We start from the raw sequence: 17,611 nt of genomic DNA, 5'->3' as shown, positions 1-17,611 counted from the left end.
TGTCTCAATCAGGGCCCTACAGTGGCATCGGTCACAGTGGACCAGACCAGGCCGCATCCGCTATCCAAATCAATGGTGGACATCGAGGTAAACGGGTGCCGGGTTAAATGCTTAATTGACAGTGGAAGCACGGAGAGTTTTATCCACCCTGAACTGGCACAACAACTCTCCCTAAAGGTGGTCCCTGCTCAGGGTACCATCTCTATGGCCGATAAAACCCAGACATCGACCATTCTGGGTTACTGCACGGTACAATTGTGCGTTAACGGAACTGTGTATGATAATTTTAAAGTATTAATCATGAAGAATCTATGTGCGAGCGTGATCTTGGGTTTGGATTTCCAGTGCAACCACCAAAGCATCACGCTCAAGTACGGTGGGTCCCAGCCGCCCCTCACAGTGTGCGGTCTGGCTACCCTGAAGGTAAAGCCGCCTTCGCTATTCGCGAACCTTACCCCTAACTGCCGGCCAATAGCGACCAAAAGCAGGAGGTACAGCTGGGAGGACAGGCGGTTTATCGCGACCGAGGTAGACAGGCTCCTGAAAGAGCGCATTATTGAACACAGCAACAGCCCGTGGCGCGCCCAAGTGGTAGTGGTAAGGGGTAGCGAGAAGAAACGGATGGTGATCGACTATAGTCAAACGATCAACAGGTACACCCTACTAGACGCCTACCCGCTACCCCGCATATCAGAAATGGTGAACTAAATCGCCCAATACCGGGTGTTCTCCACCATCGACCTCAAGTCAGCGTACCACCAGCTCCCTATCAGACCAGAGGACCGCCCGTACACCGCCTTCGAGGCGAACGGACGCCTCTACCAATTCCTCAGAGTCCCCTTTGGGGTGACGAACGGGGTCTCGGTCTTTCAGAGGGAGATGGATCGCATGGTCGATGACCACCACTTGCAGGCAACCTTCCCCTACCTCGACAACGTCACCATCTGCGGTCACAACCAGCAGGATCACGACTCGAACCTCGAGAGGTTCCTGAAAACCGCACAAAAACTCAACCTCACCTATAACGAGGACAAGTGCGTTTTCAACACCACGCGCCTCTGCATACTGGGCAGCGTGGTGGAGAATGGGGAAATCGGACCAGACCCCGACCGATTGCGCCCCCTACGGGAGCTGCCCCTGCCCAACACTCCCAAAGCCCTGAAAAGGTGCCTGGGGTTATTTTCTTACTATTCCCAATGGGTCCCCAACTACTCCGACAAAGCCCGCCCCCTCTTGAAAGCATCCTCTTTTCCGCTCTCTGCTGAGGCCCACGCCGCCTTCAAAAGCATTAAGCAGGATATTGAGCGGGCCACGCTACAGGCAGTGGATGAGAACACTCCATTTCAAGTGGAAAGTGATGCGTCCGACTTCGCCTTGGCGGCCACCCTCAACCAGGCGGGGCGGCCCGTAGCTTTCTTCTCGAGGACCCTCCAAGGCCCCGAGATCAGACACTCCTCCGTGGAAAAGGAGGCCCAAGCCATCGTGGAGGCAGTGCGCCACTGGCGCCACTACCTAGCCGGCAAACGCTTCACCCTACTTACCGACCAGCGATCGGTAGCGTTTATGTTCAACAATAAACAGAGGGGGAAGATTAAAAATGATAAGATTCTTAGGTGGCGGATCGAGCTCTCCACTTTCGAGTACGACATCATTTACCGGCCAGGGGCCCTTAACGAATCCCCTGACGCCCTCTCACGAGGGATGTGTGCCAGCGCCACCGAGGATCGGCTACAGACCCTCCACAACGACCTCTGCCACCCAGGGGTCACGCGGCTGTTCCACTTCATAAAGTCCCGTAACTTACCCTACTCGATTGAGGAAGTTCGGTCTCTGACCAGGAACTGCCGCACTTGCGCTGAGTGCAAGCCTCGGTTCTACCGCCCAGATAGAGCCCACTTAATCAAAGCTACACGGCCCTTCGAGTGGCTCAGCTTAGATTTCAAGGGCCCCCTCCCGTCCGTCGACCGCAATGTTTACTTCCTGAACATTGTGGACGAATACTCCCGTTTCCCATTCGCCTTCCCCTGCCCAGACATGACCAGCGCCACGGTCATTAAATGCCTCAACAGCCTGTTCTGCCTGTTCGGTATGCCGAGCTATATCCACATGGATAGGAGGGCGTCCTTCATGAGTGAAGAGCTACGCCAGTACATGCTGTCCAAGGGGATCGCCACGAGCCGTACCACCAGCTACAACCCCCGGGGTAACGGCCAGGTGGAGCGAGAGAACGGGACAGTGTGGAAAGCAGTCACTCTAGCTCTAAGGACCAAGGGCCTCCCTATCTCCCGCTGGCAGGAAGTCCTCTCGGATGTGCTCCATTCGATACGGTCGCTATTGTGTACGGCCACTAATACCACGCCTCATGAACGAATGTTTGTCTTTCCCCGGAAATCCACCTCGGGCGTATCCATGCCGTCATGGCTCTCCACCCCAGGTCCGGTACTCGTGCGAAGGCATGTGAGGGGCCACAAGACGGACCCTCTCGTGGAGCCAGTACACCTACTCCACGCCAACCCCCAATACGCATATGTCCGGCACGCCGACGGAAGGGAGGACACCGTGTCCATAAAAGACGTCGCCCCAGCCGGCATCAACAACAACCACGGCAATAGCAGCGACGGCGATCACAGCAACCCTTACCCACCCACTATTCTTTCATCACCCCCGGAAGAACATCGACCAACGGCACCCCCACCAACTACCCCTTCAACAACCCCGGCGGCACCCCCGGCAGAGACCCAGGAGGCTACCGGGGACACCCAGCCGACACCCGCGGCACCACAACAGCCACGTCGGTCGCAGAGGACTATCAAACCCCCGAACAGACTAAATCTATAGAAGGGGTGAATGTGATGAAATATATTCCATTCATCACTGCCTGTTTTCTGTGTCTTCTAACTGCCTGCTTTCTGTGTCTTTTCCCTTCCCCCAGTCCTCATGTATTATGCATTGGAATGTGCTGGAACTGGTTGTGTGCAGGGCTCCGCCCATACCTGGCTCCTTTGTAATCTAACTTCAGTCCGGCATCAGCCTCCTGAAGGTAGACATCTCTCTATTTTACGTGTTATGTTCTGAGCTAATAAAAGCCTTACTTTTGTTCTGCTAACTTCGAGTCTCGGAATAATTGAGGCACATCAAGTACTCTGACTGTCATCTCTCCGACTTCCTGTTACTTTCAGTACACTGGCTGGAGTCTCGCTCACCTCCTGTTGCTGTCAGTACACTGACTGGGGTCTCTCTCACCCCCTGTTACTGTCAGTGGACTGACTGGGGTCTCTCTCACCTCCTGTTACTGTCAGTACATTGCCTGGGGTCTCTCTCACATCCTGTTGGTGTCAGTGCACTGACTGGGGTCTCTCACCTCCTGTTGCTGTCAGCAGACTGACTGGGGTCTCTATCACCTCCTGTCACTGTCAGTGCACTGACTGTGATCTCTCTCACCTCCTGTTACTGTCAGTACACTGACTGGGGTCTCTCTCACCTCCTGTTACTGTCAGTACATTGAAGGGCGTCTCTCTCACCTCCTGTTACTGTCAGTACACTGACTGGCGTCTCTCTCACCTCCTGTTACTGTCAGTACACTGACAGGGGTCTCTCTCACCTCCTATTACTGTTCGTACACAGACTCGTGTCTGTCTAACTTCCTGTTACTTTCAGCACACTGACTGGTGTCTCTCACACCTCCTGTTGCTGTCAGTACACTGACTGAGCTCTCTCACCTCATGTTACTGTCAGTACACTGTCTGGGGTCTGTCAACTCCTGTTACTGTCAATGGACTGACTGCATTCTCTCTCCCCTCCTGTTACTGTCAGTGAACTGACAGGGGTCTCTCTGACTTCCTGTTACTTTCAGTACACTGACTGTGTTAGATCCGTGATTCTGAGAGTATGATGTTTTTCAATAACCACACGGATGCTGTAACTTAACAATCAACAGGTATTTACTGGAGTAGGGTAATCTCAAGACTGGGGTACAGAGGCATGCTCAAGGCTTACATACAGGTGTGGTCACTGCCGGTACTACAGTATACAGGAGCTGTTAAAGTAGTTCTCTCTTAAAGGTACATACACTACAATTCCTCCCCTTTTAGATTAGTAGTACCCATAATATTCAAATAACAATTAACACTTTAACATGTTCATTAAACAACAATGGTCCATTTATAAATTCAGTCTTTGAGGCGGATTCCTGATCCTTTTGGGATAGCGCCTTTCCTGAGGTTCTTGTTTTTGGTGCGGAGGCGATTCTGGCCCCTTTTTATCGGTTAATTCATCGGGTTCCACTGCTACTGGTTCGGAGGTAGATGTTACCGGTATGTCGGGTTCATCCCCAGGTACGCAAGACATGGGGTTGACTCGTTCCTGTGACGCTAAGATCTGATCAACGTGGCATCTCACAATGTTGTCCTCGACATCCACTGTGTACATTAATGGCCCCTGCCGTGCGCATATCGTTCCGGGTTGCCATTTCTCTGTTCGGTAGTCACGGGCCAAGACTGGTTGTCCTACATTGAAGCTCCTTGTCGGCTTCTCATTGATGTGCTGGAATTGTTTATCCTCAACATTTCTTTGCAAATTTGGTCTAAGCAAGTCCAGACGAGATCACAACCTTCGGTTAAAGAACACCATGGCCGGGGTGTGGTTGGTAACTGCAAGTGTCGTGGTTCGGTAGGCTAATAAGAAATTGTCCACCTTATGCTGTAGTGGAGTTTCATCATCGCACATGGCCTTTATCGCCTTCTTAAAGGTTTGTATGAACCTCTCAGCCAATCCATTTGTGGCTGGATGATACGGGGCAGATGTGTAACGCCTTGCCCCATTCCTTCTCATAAATTTTCAAAACTCTTCGGACACAAACTGTGGTCCATTATCAGAGCAAATCTGCTCTGGCAAGCCGTTTCTGGCAAATATGGTCCGTAGGACTGCAATCGTTTTCTCTGTAGTGGTTGAGGACATTTTTATCACCTCAGGCCACTTCGAATGAGCATCCACTGCTATTAAGAACATTGAGTCCATGAATGGACCAGCAAAATCAATATGCACCCATTGCCATGGAGAGGAGGGCCACTCCCATGGGTGTAGAGGGGCATGTGGTGGTACATTTTGGATCTTCTGGCATCCTGAGCAGCTCTTGGTTAGGTCTTCGACTTGTTGATCGATTCCCAGCCACCAAACATAAGCCCAAGCAAGGCTTACCATTTTCACTCCCCCCAGATGACCTTCATGTAGCTCATTTAGCACTCTCTCCCTTAAATTGGGCGGAATCACCACTCTGGATCCACACATCACTGTTCCCTAGCATACTGAGAGCTGTTCTCTTCTGGATGAGAATGTTGGCAACAGTGAGTCGCCATGTGTTGACCATCCCCTCACCGTCAAATCATATACCCGAGACAGCGTCGGATCATTGCGGGTCTACTTCTCTATAATAATAATAATAATAAAAATAATCAACTTTATTGTCATTGTTAGTGCACAAGTGCAGTACAACGAAATGTAGGCTTGTGGCTCCCGAGAGTGTACATTTAGATTAAGACATTTAAACATTCAACATACATTTGGCTTGTAATACATTAACATAAACATAACCCTAATAAAGTGCTTTGGCAGATGTGCAGGCTTTAGAGTTTATTTGTGGAGTTCAGTAGGATGACAGCCCTGGGAAAGAAGCTGTTCCTGAATCTGGTCATACGGGTGTGAATGCATCTGTAGCGTCTCCCAGATGGCAGGAGGGCGAACAGACTGTGGTTGGGGTGGGTAGGGTCTTTGATGATGGACCGTGACCTCCGTAAACAGCGTTTCTGGTATATGTGCTCTATGGTCGGTAGCCGGGTGCTGGTAATGCGTTGGGCAGTTTTGACTACCCGCTGCAGGGCTTTCCGCGTTCATTACTGGCAATCATTCAATTATTGATGAATAAAATATCGCGATAGGGTCCACTGCTGGTGCTTCCTCCACAGTAGGCAGTGGCAGGCGCGATAGCTCATCAGTGTTTCCATGCTCTTTTGTGCCTTTATATTCTATTTCATATTGATTCGCCCCTAGAAACAGGGACCAACTTTGTAACCATTGTGCCCTCATTACTGGAACACCCTTCTTAGGATTAAAGATGGAGACAAGTGGTTGGTGGTCAGTCAGCAAGCTGAACTTCTGCCCATGCAGATAGTGGTTGAATTTTTTATTCCCCATACTAGGCTGAGGGCCTCTCTGTCAATCTGGGTGTAGTTGCGCTCGGCTGAGGTTAGTGACCAAGACGCAAAGGCTACTGGCCTCTCCAACCCGTCTGGGAATTTGTGCGACAGCACCGCTCCAATACCATAGGGTGATGCATCACATGCCAAACGAATTGGTAGTGCTGGGTTGAAATGGGCCAACACCTCTTTTGATGTGATCAATTCTTTACACTTCTGGAAAGCTCATCTACGTTCGTCATTCCACTTCCATGGTACCCCTGTTTGCAGTAGGGTGTTCAGTGGGTGTAATACCGTGGACAAATTTGGTAAGAACTTATAGTAGTAGTTTACCAGCCCGAGGAACGACCTCAGTTGTGACACATTTTCCGGTGCTGGAGCCTTGACTACAGCCTCAATCTTTTCAGCGGACTTATGCAACCCCTCTTCATCGATGACATGGCCACAATACGAGATCCGCTTCTGGAAAAACTCACACTTTTGGCGATTAGCTTGTAGCCCATATTCCTTTAATCTGGTGAGCACCTTCTCCAAGTTGGCAAGGTGATCACTGTCATTTTTGCCCATGACCAGGATGTCGTCCAAATAACACTGGGTCCCTGGAATCCCTTGCAGGACTTGATCCATTGCCCTTTGCCAAATAGCCGGAGCCGAAGCTACCCCGAACAGCAGCCGATTGTATTGATAGAGAACTTTATGAGTGTTAATCGTAAGGTATTGTTTCGTGGCTTCTTCTACCTCCATTTGCAAGTATGCCTGGGCTAGATCAATTTTGGTGAAGCATTTACCTCCAGATAGCGAGGCAAAAATATCCTCAATTCGTGGAAGCGGATATTGTACCATGTGAAGGATTGGGTTCACTGTCACCTTAAAATCCCCACAGATGCGGACCTTCTTTGGTTCCCCAGGCGTATTACTCAACGACCTCTTCATTACAGGAATGATGGGTGTAGCCCACTCGCTCCATTCTACTTTGCACAGTACTCCTGAATGTTCCAACCCTTCCAGCTCTGCTTCGACAGCTGGACTGATCGCATAAGGCACTGGTCTGGCCTTAAGAAACTTTGGGCTTGCATTTTCCTCTATTTTAATCGTTGCTGTTATGCCTTTTAGTGTTCCGAGTCCCTCCTGGAACACTTCTTTTGCGTCAGTTAGCATTTTTGACAGTCGTCCAGGTGTGACGTCGTCATCCTTTTTGGCCTCAACCTTCAGTGCCTGTATGGAATGCCAATCTAATTGTATCTTCTGGATCCATTCACGTCCTAGCAGTGGTGGTCCTCCATCTGGCAATACATATATATCCATTTTAGGTATTTCCTGGCCTTTATATATCACTTTCAAGCTTATTTTTCCTTTGGGGTAGACTTTTTGCCCCGTGTACATCTTCAAGACAATCTCTGTAGCTTTCAAGGGTATATGTGAAAATAGCCGCTTGTAGTCCCTTTGGTTTATGACTGTTAGTGCTGATCCTGTGTCCAATTCCATTTTCACTTGGACTCCGTCTATCTTGAGTGTAACCCAGATAGTCTGGTGATCCTCCATTTTGGTTACCTTATGTAGTTTCAGACAACCCAGCTCCTTGCTTCCGGAGTCTGTGTCACTTTTCTGTTCGTCTGAACTACTGTCCATCATCGTGTGTACCTTTTTGTACTTCTCCTGTGGAGATTTCTTACTGTTGGTTTTCTTCCCAGACCTGCAGTCTCTTGCTATGTGTCCTGCTCTTCCACACTGCCTGCACACTTGGTCCTTGAACCAACAATCCTTCTGGTCATGTGTTGTTCTGCCACAGCGATAGCACTTCCCTGTTCCAAAGGACATTTCATTGGTGCCATATTCTTGTGGTCTCCGTTGTATCTCTGCAGCGCTCCTTGCGGCTGCTTTGTGTGATACTGCCATACTGAAAGCCTTGTCCAGCGTAAGATCCTTTTCTGATAGAAGCTGTTTCTGGGTTCCTTCACTTTGCAGCCCACACACAAACTTGTCCCTTAACGTATCTGCTAGTCCCGCTCCAAACTGGCAGTATTTCGATAGCTTGCGCAGTTCCGTTAGGTACTCAGCATTGCTTTTGTCTTTGTGTTGGTTCCTTTTATGGAACTTAAATCGTTCTGCTATCAGCAGCGGTGTGGGGTTTAAGTGGTCCTGTAGGATTTCTACTATGCTTTCGAAATTCTTGTTCACAGGCTTCTCTGGGGTTATTAGGTTTCGCAGTAACCCATAAGTTTTTGCATCCATGGAATTTAACAAAACCAGTGCTTTCCCAGCATCTGGCGCTTCATTCGCCCTGCAGTACACCTCAATACGTTCCACATATGTCGCCCAATCTTTGACTTCATTGTCGAACGTAGAGATACTGCCACTCTTCTGCATCCCTGGGTGTGATTTAACTGTCAAAAATGGCATCTCCCGCACTTCCCCTTCTTCTCCATTGGCACAAAATGGCATCTCCCGCACTTTCCTTCCTTCCCACGCTCGCCCTTCTTCTCCGCTGCGGCTTCTAAAAATGGCATCTCCCGTGCTCTTCCTTCTTCTCCGCGGCTCAATGGCGTCTCCCGCGCTCTCCCGTCTTCTCCCCACGGACACTGTTCAGCCCTTGAGCCCTGGCTGTGCTCTGCGCGTTCCTTTTTTTTTCTGTGCGCCTTTCCCGTTTCCGCCGCTTGGTCCTGAACCCGGCTGCTGCTTTACCCTCTCTCTCTCTGTTTTGTTTTTCCTCGACGCCGCTCGGTTTTCAACCCCCGGCTGCGCCCTGTGCACTTCACCCTCTGCCTTACCCCGTCGACGGTGCTCGGCTTTCTCTCCGCCGTCGGTCGGCTCCAGCCGCTGCTGTCCAGGAAGGGTCTGCGCTGTACCTGTCATCAGTCTATTGCTGATCATCATGGCTGGGGAACCAAGCCCGGCTCTCCACAGCCTCCCCTGCGATGTTCACTCTCTGCCGGACGACTGGGCGGTTGCTCGTTGTCGACGCCCGTGTTTCTGGCCTCGACTTTCTTCCACCGCCCTCCCGGAGCGAATCCTCGAAGGGAAATGCAGAGTTGCAGGTAGATTCGAATCGACACTCGTCGCCACTGTTAGATCCATGATTCTGAGAGTATGATGTTTTTCAATAACCACACGGATGCTGTAACTTAACAATCAACAGGTATTTACTGGAGAAGGGTAATCTCAAGACTGGGGTACAGAGGCATGCTCAAGGCTTATATACAGGTGTGGTCACTGCTGGTACTACAGTATACAGGAGCTGTAAAAGCAGTTCTCTCTTAAAGGTACATACACTACAGACTGGAGTCTCGCTCACCTCCTGTTACTGTCAGTGCTCTGACTGGTGTCTCTCTCATTTCCTCTTACTGTCAGTACATTGACTGGGGTCTCTCACACATCCTGTTACAGTCAATGCACTGACTGGGGATTCTCTTACATTCTGTTACTGTCAGTGCAATATCTGGCGTCCCTCACCTCCTGTTGCTGTCACTACACTGACTGGGGTCTCTCTCACCTGCTGTTACTGTCAAAGCACTGACTGGGGACTCTCTCAACTCCTGTTACATTCACTACACTGACTGGGGTCTATCATCTCCTGTTACTGTCAATACACTGACTGGGGTCTCTCACCTCCTGTTACTGTCAATGCAATGACTGGGGTCTCTCTCACCTCCTGTTACTGTCAGTACACTGATTGGGGTCTCTCTCACCTCCTGTTACTGTCAGTGCAATGACTGGGGTCTCTCTTGTTGTGTATGTACGTTTAAGGGAATAAATGGTCTTAGAATGCAGTACCGGCAGTGACCACCCCTGTATAAAAGGCCCCAGCAGGCTTCTGTAGTTTCAGTTTCAAGCTGCCTCTTGTTCAGTAAAGTACCTGTTAAACTGTTCTCCCGAAGTCCGTGTATTATTGAGGCGCGGACTTTACATCTCTCACCTCCTGTTACTGTCAGTGCAATGACTGGAGTCTCTCTCACCTCCTGTTACTGTCAGTGCACTGACTGGCGTTTCTGTCACTTCCTGTTACTGTCAGTACAATGACTGGTATCTGTCTCACCTCCTGTTATCATCAGTGCACTGAATGGGGTACTCTCACATCCTGATACACTCAGTGCACTGACTGGGGTCTCTCTCACCTCCTGTTACTGTCAGTGCACTGACTGGTGTCTCTCTGACTTCCGGTTACTTTCAGTATACTGACTGGGGTCTCTCTCACGTCCTCTTATTGTCAGTACATTGACTGGGGTCTGTCTCTCACCTCCTGTTGCTGTCAGTACACTGACTGGGGTCTCTCTCACCTCCTGTTGCTGTTAGTACACTGACTGGAGTCTCTCACACCTCCTGTTACTGTCAGTGGACTGACTGGGGCCTCTCTCACTGCCTGTTACTGTCAGTACCCTGACTGGGGTCTCTCAACTCCTGTTACTGTCTAGACAGACTGGATGCAGAAGGAATGTTTCCCTTGGCGGGTGAGAACAGAACTAGAGGACATAATTTAAGGATAAGGGCTAAACCATTTAGGACAGAGATGAGGGGGAATTTCTTCACTCAGAGAGTGGTGAACCTGTGGAACTCATTGCCACAGAGGGCAGTGTACGCCAACTCATTAAATATATTTAAGAGGGAATTAGATATATTTCTACGGGCAAAAGGGGTTAAGGGTTACGGAGAGAAGGCGGGGACGGGATACTGAATTAAAGGATCAGCCATGATCTCATTAAATGGCGGAGCAGGCACGAAGGGCCGAATGGCCTACTCCTGCTCCTATCTTCTATGTATCTATGTATCTATGTATTGTATATTGCCACCTCTGGGTGGCGCTGTGTATGGAGGCATGCCTCAGCTGACTCCACCCACCACTGTGTGGGTTTCGTTCAGACTTGTTCAGTCACTCACGAAGAAGCATGGTCTCTTCTTAGCTAATAAAAGCCTTATTCATCTCTTCTTTCGACTCATCATCTCTTCTTCGACTCATCACCTTTTATGAAGTAATTGATAAGCGTATCAATTTTATTAGCTAAAAGTTAAATGGCGACACCTGAGGAGCAACAACAGCAACGGATACAGCAGACATTGCTGAGAGCCCTCAGACCACCACGCCTGGACCTCGACCCTCAAGATGTGGGTGCATCAGCCAAGTTTGAACACTGGCTGAGCTGCTTTGAATCCTTCCTCGCAATCTCACAGGTTACAGAGGAGGATCACAAACTGAAAATTTTGACCGCCCAGGTGAGCCATCAAGTATATATGCTAATCCGGGACTCTAATACGTACGTGGCGGCCCTCGAGCTACTAAAAGGGCAATATACGCGCCCAGTGAACACAATTTACGCCCGACACCTCTTGGGATCCCGCAGGCAGCAACCGGGAGAATCAGTAGGGGCATTTGCACGGGCGCTACTGGCACTCTGCAGAGACTGCGATTGTAAAGCGGTAACGGCTGTGGAGCACGCGCAGGGACTCGCCTGTGATGCCTTCGTCAGGGGCCTCCAGTCAGACCAAACCCGGCAGAGACTGCTAGAAAGCAAGGAACCCGACCTGAAGACGGCCATTGCCCTTGCGCTCTCGTTAGAGGAGGCCCACCGAAACCTCGAGGCATACCCCCGTAACGGCGCCGAGACATGGCAATCGAAACCGTGGGACACGGGACCGCCGCCCCCGGCACCAACCGCTGCAGCGACCCAACCGAGACAGCAGCCTCCGGTAAGAACTGCTTCGATGCCCAGTAACCAGGCCCAAAAATGCTATTTCTGTGGCCAGTTAAAACATCCCAGAGCGCACTGCCCAGCTAAGACAGCTACCTGCTCGGGCTGCGGGAAGAAAGGCCATTACGCTAACGCCTGCAAGGGGAAGCCAGCCAGCAGCGCAGCGTGCGGGCCGTGGGAGCAGCCATCTTATCCGCCATTTTGTGTACCCCCGGCCGCATGGCATCCGCCGCCATCGTATCCAACGCACTCAACCGCCATTTCGTCACCGGAACCGACCACCGTCTCGGCGGATGACTATAGTGACTCACTAAGCCACATACTGGCCTCCGTGATGCTGGATCAAGGCCACCCTCACCATCTATCCAGCTCCATGATGGATATCGCGGTAAACGGCCGCATCACCAGTTGCCTGATCGACAGCGGGAGCACAGAGAGTTTCGTCCACCCCGACACGGTACGTAGCCACTCCCTCACGATTCTGCCAACGCACCATCGCATTTCTATGGCGTCCAAGTCCCAGTCAATGGACATCAGCGGCTACTGTGTGGTGACCCTGTCAGTAGGGGGCACTGAATATCAAAAATTTAAACTGCTAGTCCTGCCCCGTCTTTGCGCTGCCATCCTGCTAGGGTTGGATTTTCAGTGCCACCTTAAGAGTGTCACACTAGCATACGGTGGACCCCTCCCCCCACTCACAGTCTGCAACCAACAACTTTTAAATCGCCCGCTGCAAACCACCTGCAGCCTTTCCACATTAAAAGTCCCCCCCCCTCCCCTGTTCGCTAACCTCACCCGCGACTGTAAACCCATCGCTACCAAAAGCAGGCGGTACAGTGCCGGGGACAGAGCTTTTATCAGCTCTGAGGTGCAGCGGCTCTTGAAGGAGGGCATTATCGAAGGTAGCACTAGCCCCTGGCGAGCCCAGGTTGTAGTCATTAAAACCACTGCAAAACGCCGCATGGTAATCGACTACAGCCAAACCATAAACCGGTACACCCAGCTGGACGCGTACCCCCTCCCTCGCATATCTGATATGGTCAATCAGATTGCGCAATACAAAGTATTCTCCACCATCGACCTTAAGTCAGCGTACCACCAGCTGCCCATCCGCCATGAGGACCGCCAGTATACTGCCTTCGAGGCAAACGGCCGCCTCTACCACTTCCTTAGGGTCCCCTTCGGCGTCACCAACGGGGTTTCGGTTTTCCAAAGGGAGATGGACCGAATGGTTGACCAGAACGCGCTGCGGGCAACCTTCCCCTATTTGGATAACGTCACCATCTGCGGCCACGACCAGCAGGACCACGACGTTAATCTAGCAAATTTCCTCCGTACGGCCCAACGGCTGAACCTAACGTACAATAAGGAAAAATGTATGTTTCACACCAAGCGCCTGGCCATCCTCGGCTGCGTGGTGGAGAACGGAGTCATCGGGCCCGACCCCGACAGAATGCGCCCCCTAATGGAGCTACCCCTTCCCCACTGCCAAAAAGCACTGAAGAGATGCCTGGGGTTTTTCTCCTACTACGCCCAGTGGGTGCCCCTCTATGCAGACAAAGCCAGGCCCCTCATCAAAGCCACCTCCTTCCCCCTGACACCAGAGGCGTGTGCAGCCTTCACTCTTATCAAGAACGATATCGCGAAGGCCGCAATGCACGCGGTGGATGAGTCCATCCCCTTCCAAGTGGAGAGCGATGCCTCCGACTTCGCCCTAGCCGCGACCCTTAACCAGGCGGGCAGACCCGTGGCCTTTTTCTCAAGGACCCTCCAGGGCCCCGAGACGAGACACTCCTCTGTCGAAAAGGAGGCCCAGGCTATTGTAGAAGCGGTGCGTCACTGGAGGCATTACCTGGCCGGGAAACGATTTACCCTGCTCACTGACCAGCGTTCAGTAGCTTTTATGTTTAATAATAAGCAGAGGGGTAAAATCAAGAACGACAAGATCTTGAGGTGGAGAATCGAACTCTCCACCTACAATTATGATATCTTGTATCGGCCAGGGAAACTCAATGAGCCCCCAGATGCCCTATCACGTGGTACATGCGCCAATGCGCAGAGTGATAGGCTGCAGTCCCTCCACAATGACCTCTGCCACCCGGGGGTCACCAGGTTTTTCCATTTTATCAAATCCCGTAACCTGCCCTACTCCATCGAGGAGGTCAGGACCATGACCAAGAGCTGCCAAATCTGCACCGAGTGCAAACCGCACTTCTATAGGCCGGACAGAGCAAGCCTGATCAAGGCCACCCGCCCCTTCGAACGCCTGAGCGTCGATTTTAAAGGGCCCCTCCCCTCCGCTGACCGCAATGTGTACTTCCTCAACATAGTTGATGAGTACTCCCGTTTCCCCTTTGCCATCCCTTGCCCAGACATGACCAGTACCACGGTCATCAAGTGTCTGAATGACATCTTTGCTCTGTTCGGGTTCCCCAGCTATATACATAGCGACAGGGGCTCATCGTTCATGAGCGACGAACTTCGGCAGTACCTGCTAACAAGAGGTATCGCCACGAGCAGGACCACCAGTTACAACCCCCGGGGGAACGGCCAGGTGGAAAGGGAGAACGCGACGGTTTGGAAGGCAGTCCTCTTAGCACTAAAATCTAAGGGCCTTCTGACCTCCCGCTGGCAGGAGGTCCTCCCTGCAGCGCTTCACTCCATTCGGTCACTGCTTTGTACTGCCACTAATGCGACCCCTCATGAGAAAATGTTCGTTTTCCCCCGGAAGTCTACATCGGGAACCTCGCTACCGGCATGGTTGACTTCTCCTGGGCCCGTCCTACTGCGGAGGCACGTGAGTACGCATAAAACGGACCCCCTGGTCGAGCGGGTGCACCTCCTACACGCCAACCCCCAGTATGCCTGGGTGACATACCCAGACGGGCGGGAGGACACGGTCTCCATACGAGATCTCGCACCCTCGGGTACCCCTGAATTACCACCGTTATCCCCCTTACCACCGTTATCCCCCTTACCACTGTTATCCCCCACCACCCCTCCCAACCCAACCCCTGCAGACGGCATGCCAAAGCCCCAGGAATCTTCGCCAACCACCCAGACACCAGACCCGATGTCAGATGCTGCAACACCACCGCCGCCACCACGACGATCAGGACGTCAGACAAGGCCTCCTGATAGACTTAACTTGTAGTACCCTTCACCCCGCCGGACTTCACATTAAACAAGGGGTGAATGTGGTAAACCACTGTATTGTATATTGCCACCTCTGGGTGGCGCTGTGTATGGAGGCATGCCTCAGCTGACTCCACCCACCACTGTGTGGGTTTCGTTCAGACTTGTTCAGCCACTCACGAAGAAGCATGGTCTCTTCTTAGCTAATAAAAGCCTTATTCATCTCTTCTTTCGACTCATCATCTCTTCTTCGACTCATCACCTTTTATGAAGTAATTGATAAGCGTATCACTGTCAATGGACTGACTGCGGTCTCTCACCTCCTGTTACTGTCAGTGAACTGACTGCGGTCTCTCTCCCCTCCTGTTACTGTCAGTAAACTGACTGGGGTCTCTCCCATCTCCTTTTACTGTCACTGCACTGACTGGGGACTCTCTCACTTCCTGTTACTGTCAGTACACTGATTGGTATCTCTCTCAACTCCTGTTACTGTCAGTACACTGACTGTCATCTCTCCGACTTCCTGTTACTTTCAGTACACTGGCTAGAGTCTCGCTCACCTCCTGTTACTGTCAATGCTCTGACTGGTGTCTCTCTCATTTCCTCTTACTGTCAGTACATTGACTGGGGTCTCTCACACATCCTGTTACAGTCAATGCACTGACAGGGGATTCTATTACCTTCTGTTTCTGTCAGTGCAATATCTGGGGTCCCTCACCTCCTGTTGCTGTCAGTACACTGACTGGGATCTCTCTCACCTGCTGTTACTGTCAGTGCAATGACTGGGGTCTCTCTCACGTCCTGTTACTGTCAGTACACTGACTTGGGTCTCTCTCACCTCCTGTTACTGTCAGTGCAATGACTGGGGTCTCTCTCACCTCCTGTAACTGTCAGAGCACTGACTGGCGTCTCTCTGACTTCCTGTTACTTTCAGTATACTGACTGGAGTCTTGCTCTCCTCCTGTTACTGTCAGTGCACTTAATGGTGTCTCTCTCACGTCCTCTTACTGTCAGTACATTGACTGGAGTCTGTCTCACCTCCTGTTGCTGTCAGTACACTGGCTGGGGTCTCTCTCACTGCCTGTTACTGTCAGTACGCTCACTGGGGTCTCTCTCTCCTCCTGTTACTGTCAGTGGATTGACTGGGGTCTCTCACCTCCTGTTGCTGTCAGTGAACTGACTGCAGTCTCTCTCCCCTCCTGTTACTGTCAGTACACTTAATGGAGTCTCTCTCACGTCCTCTTACTGTCAGTACATTGACTGGGGTCTGTCTCTCCTCCTGTTATTGTTAGTACACTGACTGGGTTCTCTCACCTCCTGTTACTGTCAGTACACTGGTGTGGAGATGCCGGAGTTGGACTGGGGTGGACAAATGTAAGAAGTCACACAACACCAGGTTATAGTCCAACGGCTTTATTTGAAATCACAAGCTTTCGGAGCGCTGCTCCTTCTTCAGGTGAAGTGGAGAAATGCATAAAGACACAGCTTATATAGTCAGAGAATCATGTCAGATGTTTACAGGTAACCTTTCCAACTGCCATTTATCACACCTCGGCAGAGAGATAATCACAGCAGTCAAAGGTGTGAATGGTGTCCAAACAGGTCAGTCAGGGAAACATTACATCAAAGAACAATGAGGTGGGGTCACAAGGGGTCAAATATTGCAGATGCTGGGGTCTGTATGAAAAACAAAAAAACAGACAAAAAACATTTTTTTTGGCTGGAAATCACAGCAGGTCCGGCCGCATCTGTGTAGAGAGAACAAGCCAATGTCGACTCGCGTCTGGATGACCCTGCGTCAGGTGGGGTTACATGTAGCGTGACATGAACCCAAGATCTCGGTTGAGGCCGTCCTCATGGGTGCGGAACTTGGCTATCAGTTTCTGCTCGACGATTTTGCGTTGTCGTGTGTCTCGAAGGCCGCCTTGGAGAATGCTTACCCGAAGATCGGAGGCTGAATGTCCTTGACTGCTGAAGTGTTCCCCGACTGGGAGGGAACACTCCTGCCTGGTGATTGTTGCGTGGTGTCCGTTCATCCGTTGTCGCAGTGTCTGCATGGTCTCGCCGATGTACCATGAGGGCATCCTTTCCTGCAACGTATGAGGTAGACAACTTTGGCCGAGTCACATGAGTATGTACCATGTACCTGGTGGGTGGTGTCCTCACGTGTGATGATGGTATCTGTGTTGATGATCTGGCATGTCTTGCAGAGGTTGCTGTGGCAGGGTTGTGTGGTGTTGTGGTCGCTGTTCTCCTTCAACATGCCTTCAACATGTCATCGATGACGACGAACACCTCGCTAAGGCCATCCCCATGCCTCCACTACTCGCTATCAAACAGCCGCCTAACCTCAAACAGACCATCGTTCGCAGCAAATTACCCAGCTTTCAGGAGAACAGTGACCACGACACCACACAACCCTGCCACAGCAACCTCTGCAAGACATGCCAGATCATCAACACAGATACAATCATCACACGTGAGGACACCACCCACCAGGTACATGGTACATACTCATGTGACTCGGCCAAAGTTGTCTACCTCATACGTTGCAGGAAAGGATACCCCGGAGCATGGTACATCGGCGAGACCATGCAGACACTG

Source organism: Somniosus microcephalus, chromosome 13 (assembly GCF_052327205.1).
Source record: "Somniosus microcephalus isolate GS21.2 chromosome 13, FLI_Smic_1.0, whole genome shotgun sequence".
Taxonomy (NCBI): Eukaryota; Metazoa; Chordata; class Chondrichthyes; order Squaliformes; family Somniosidae; genus Somniosus; species Somniosus microcephalus.
This window is presented reverse-complemented; position numbering follows the sequence as displayed.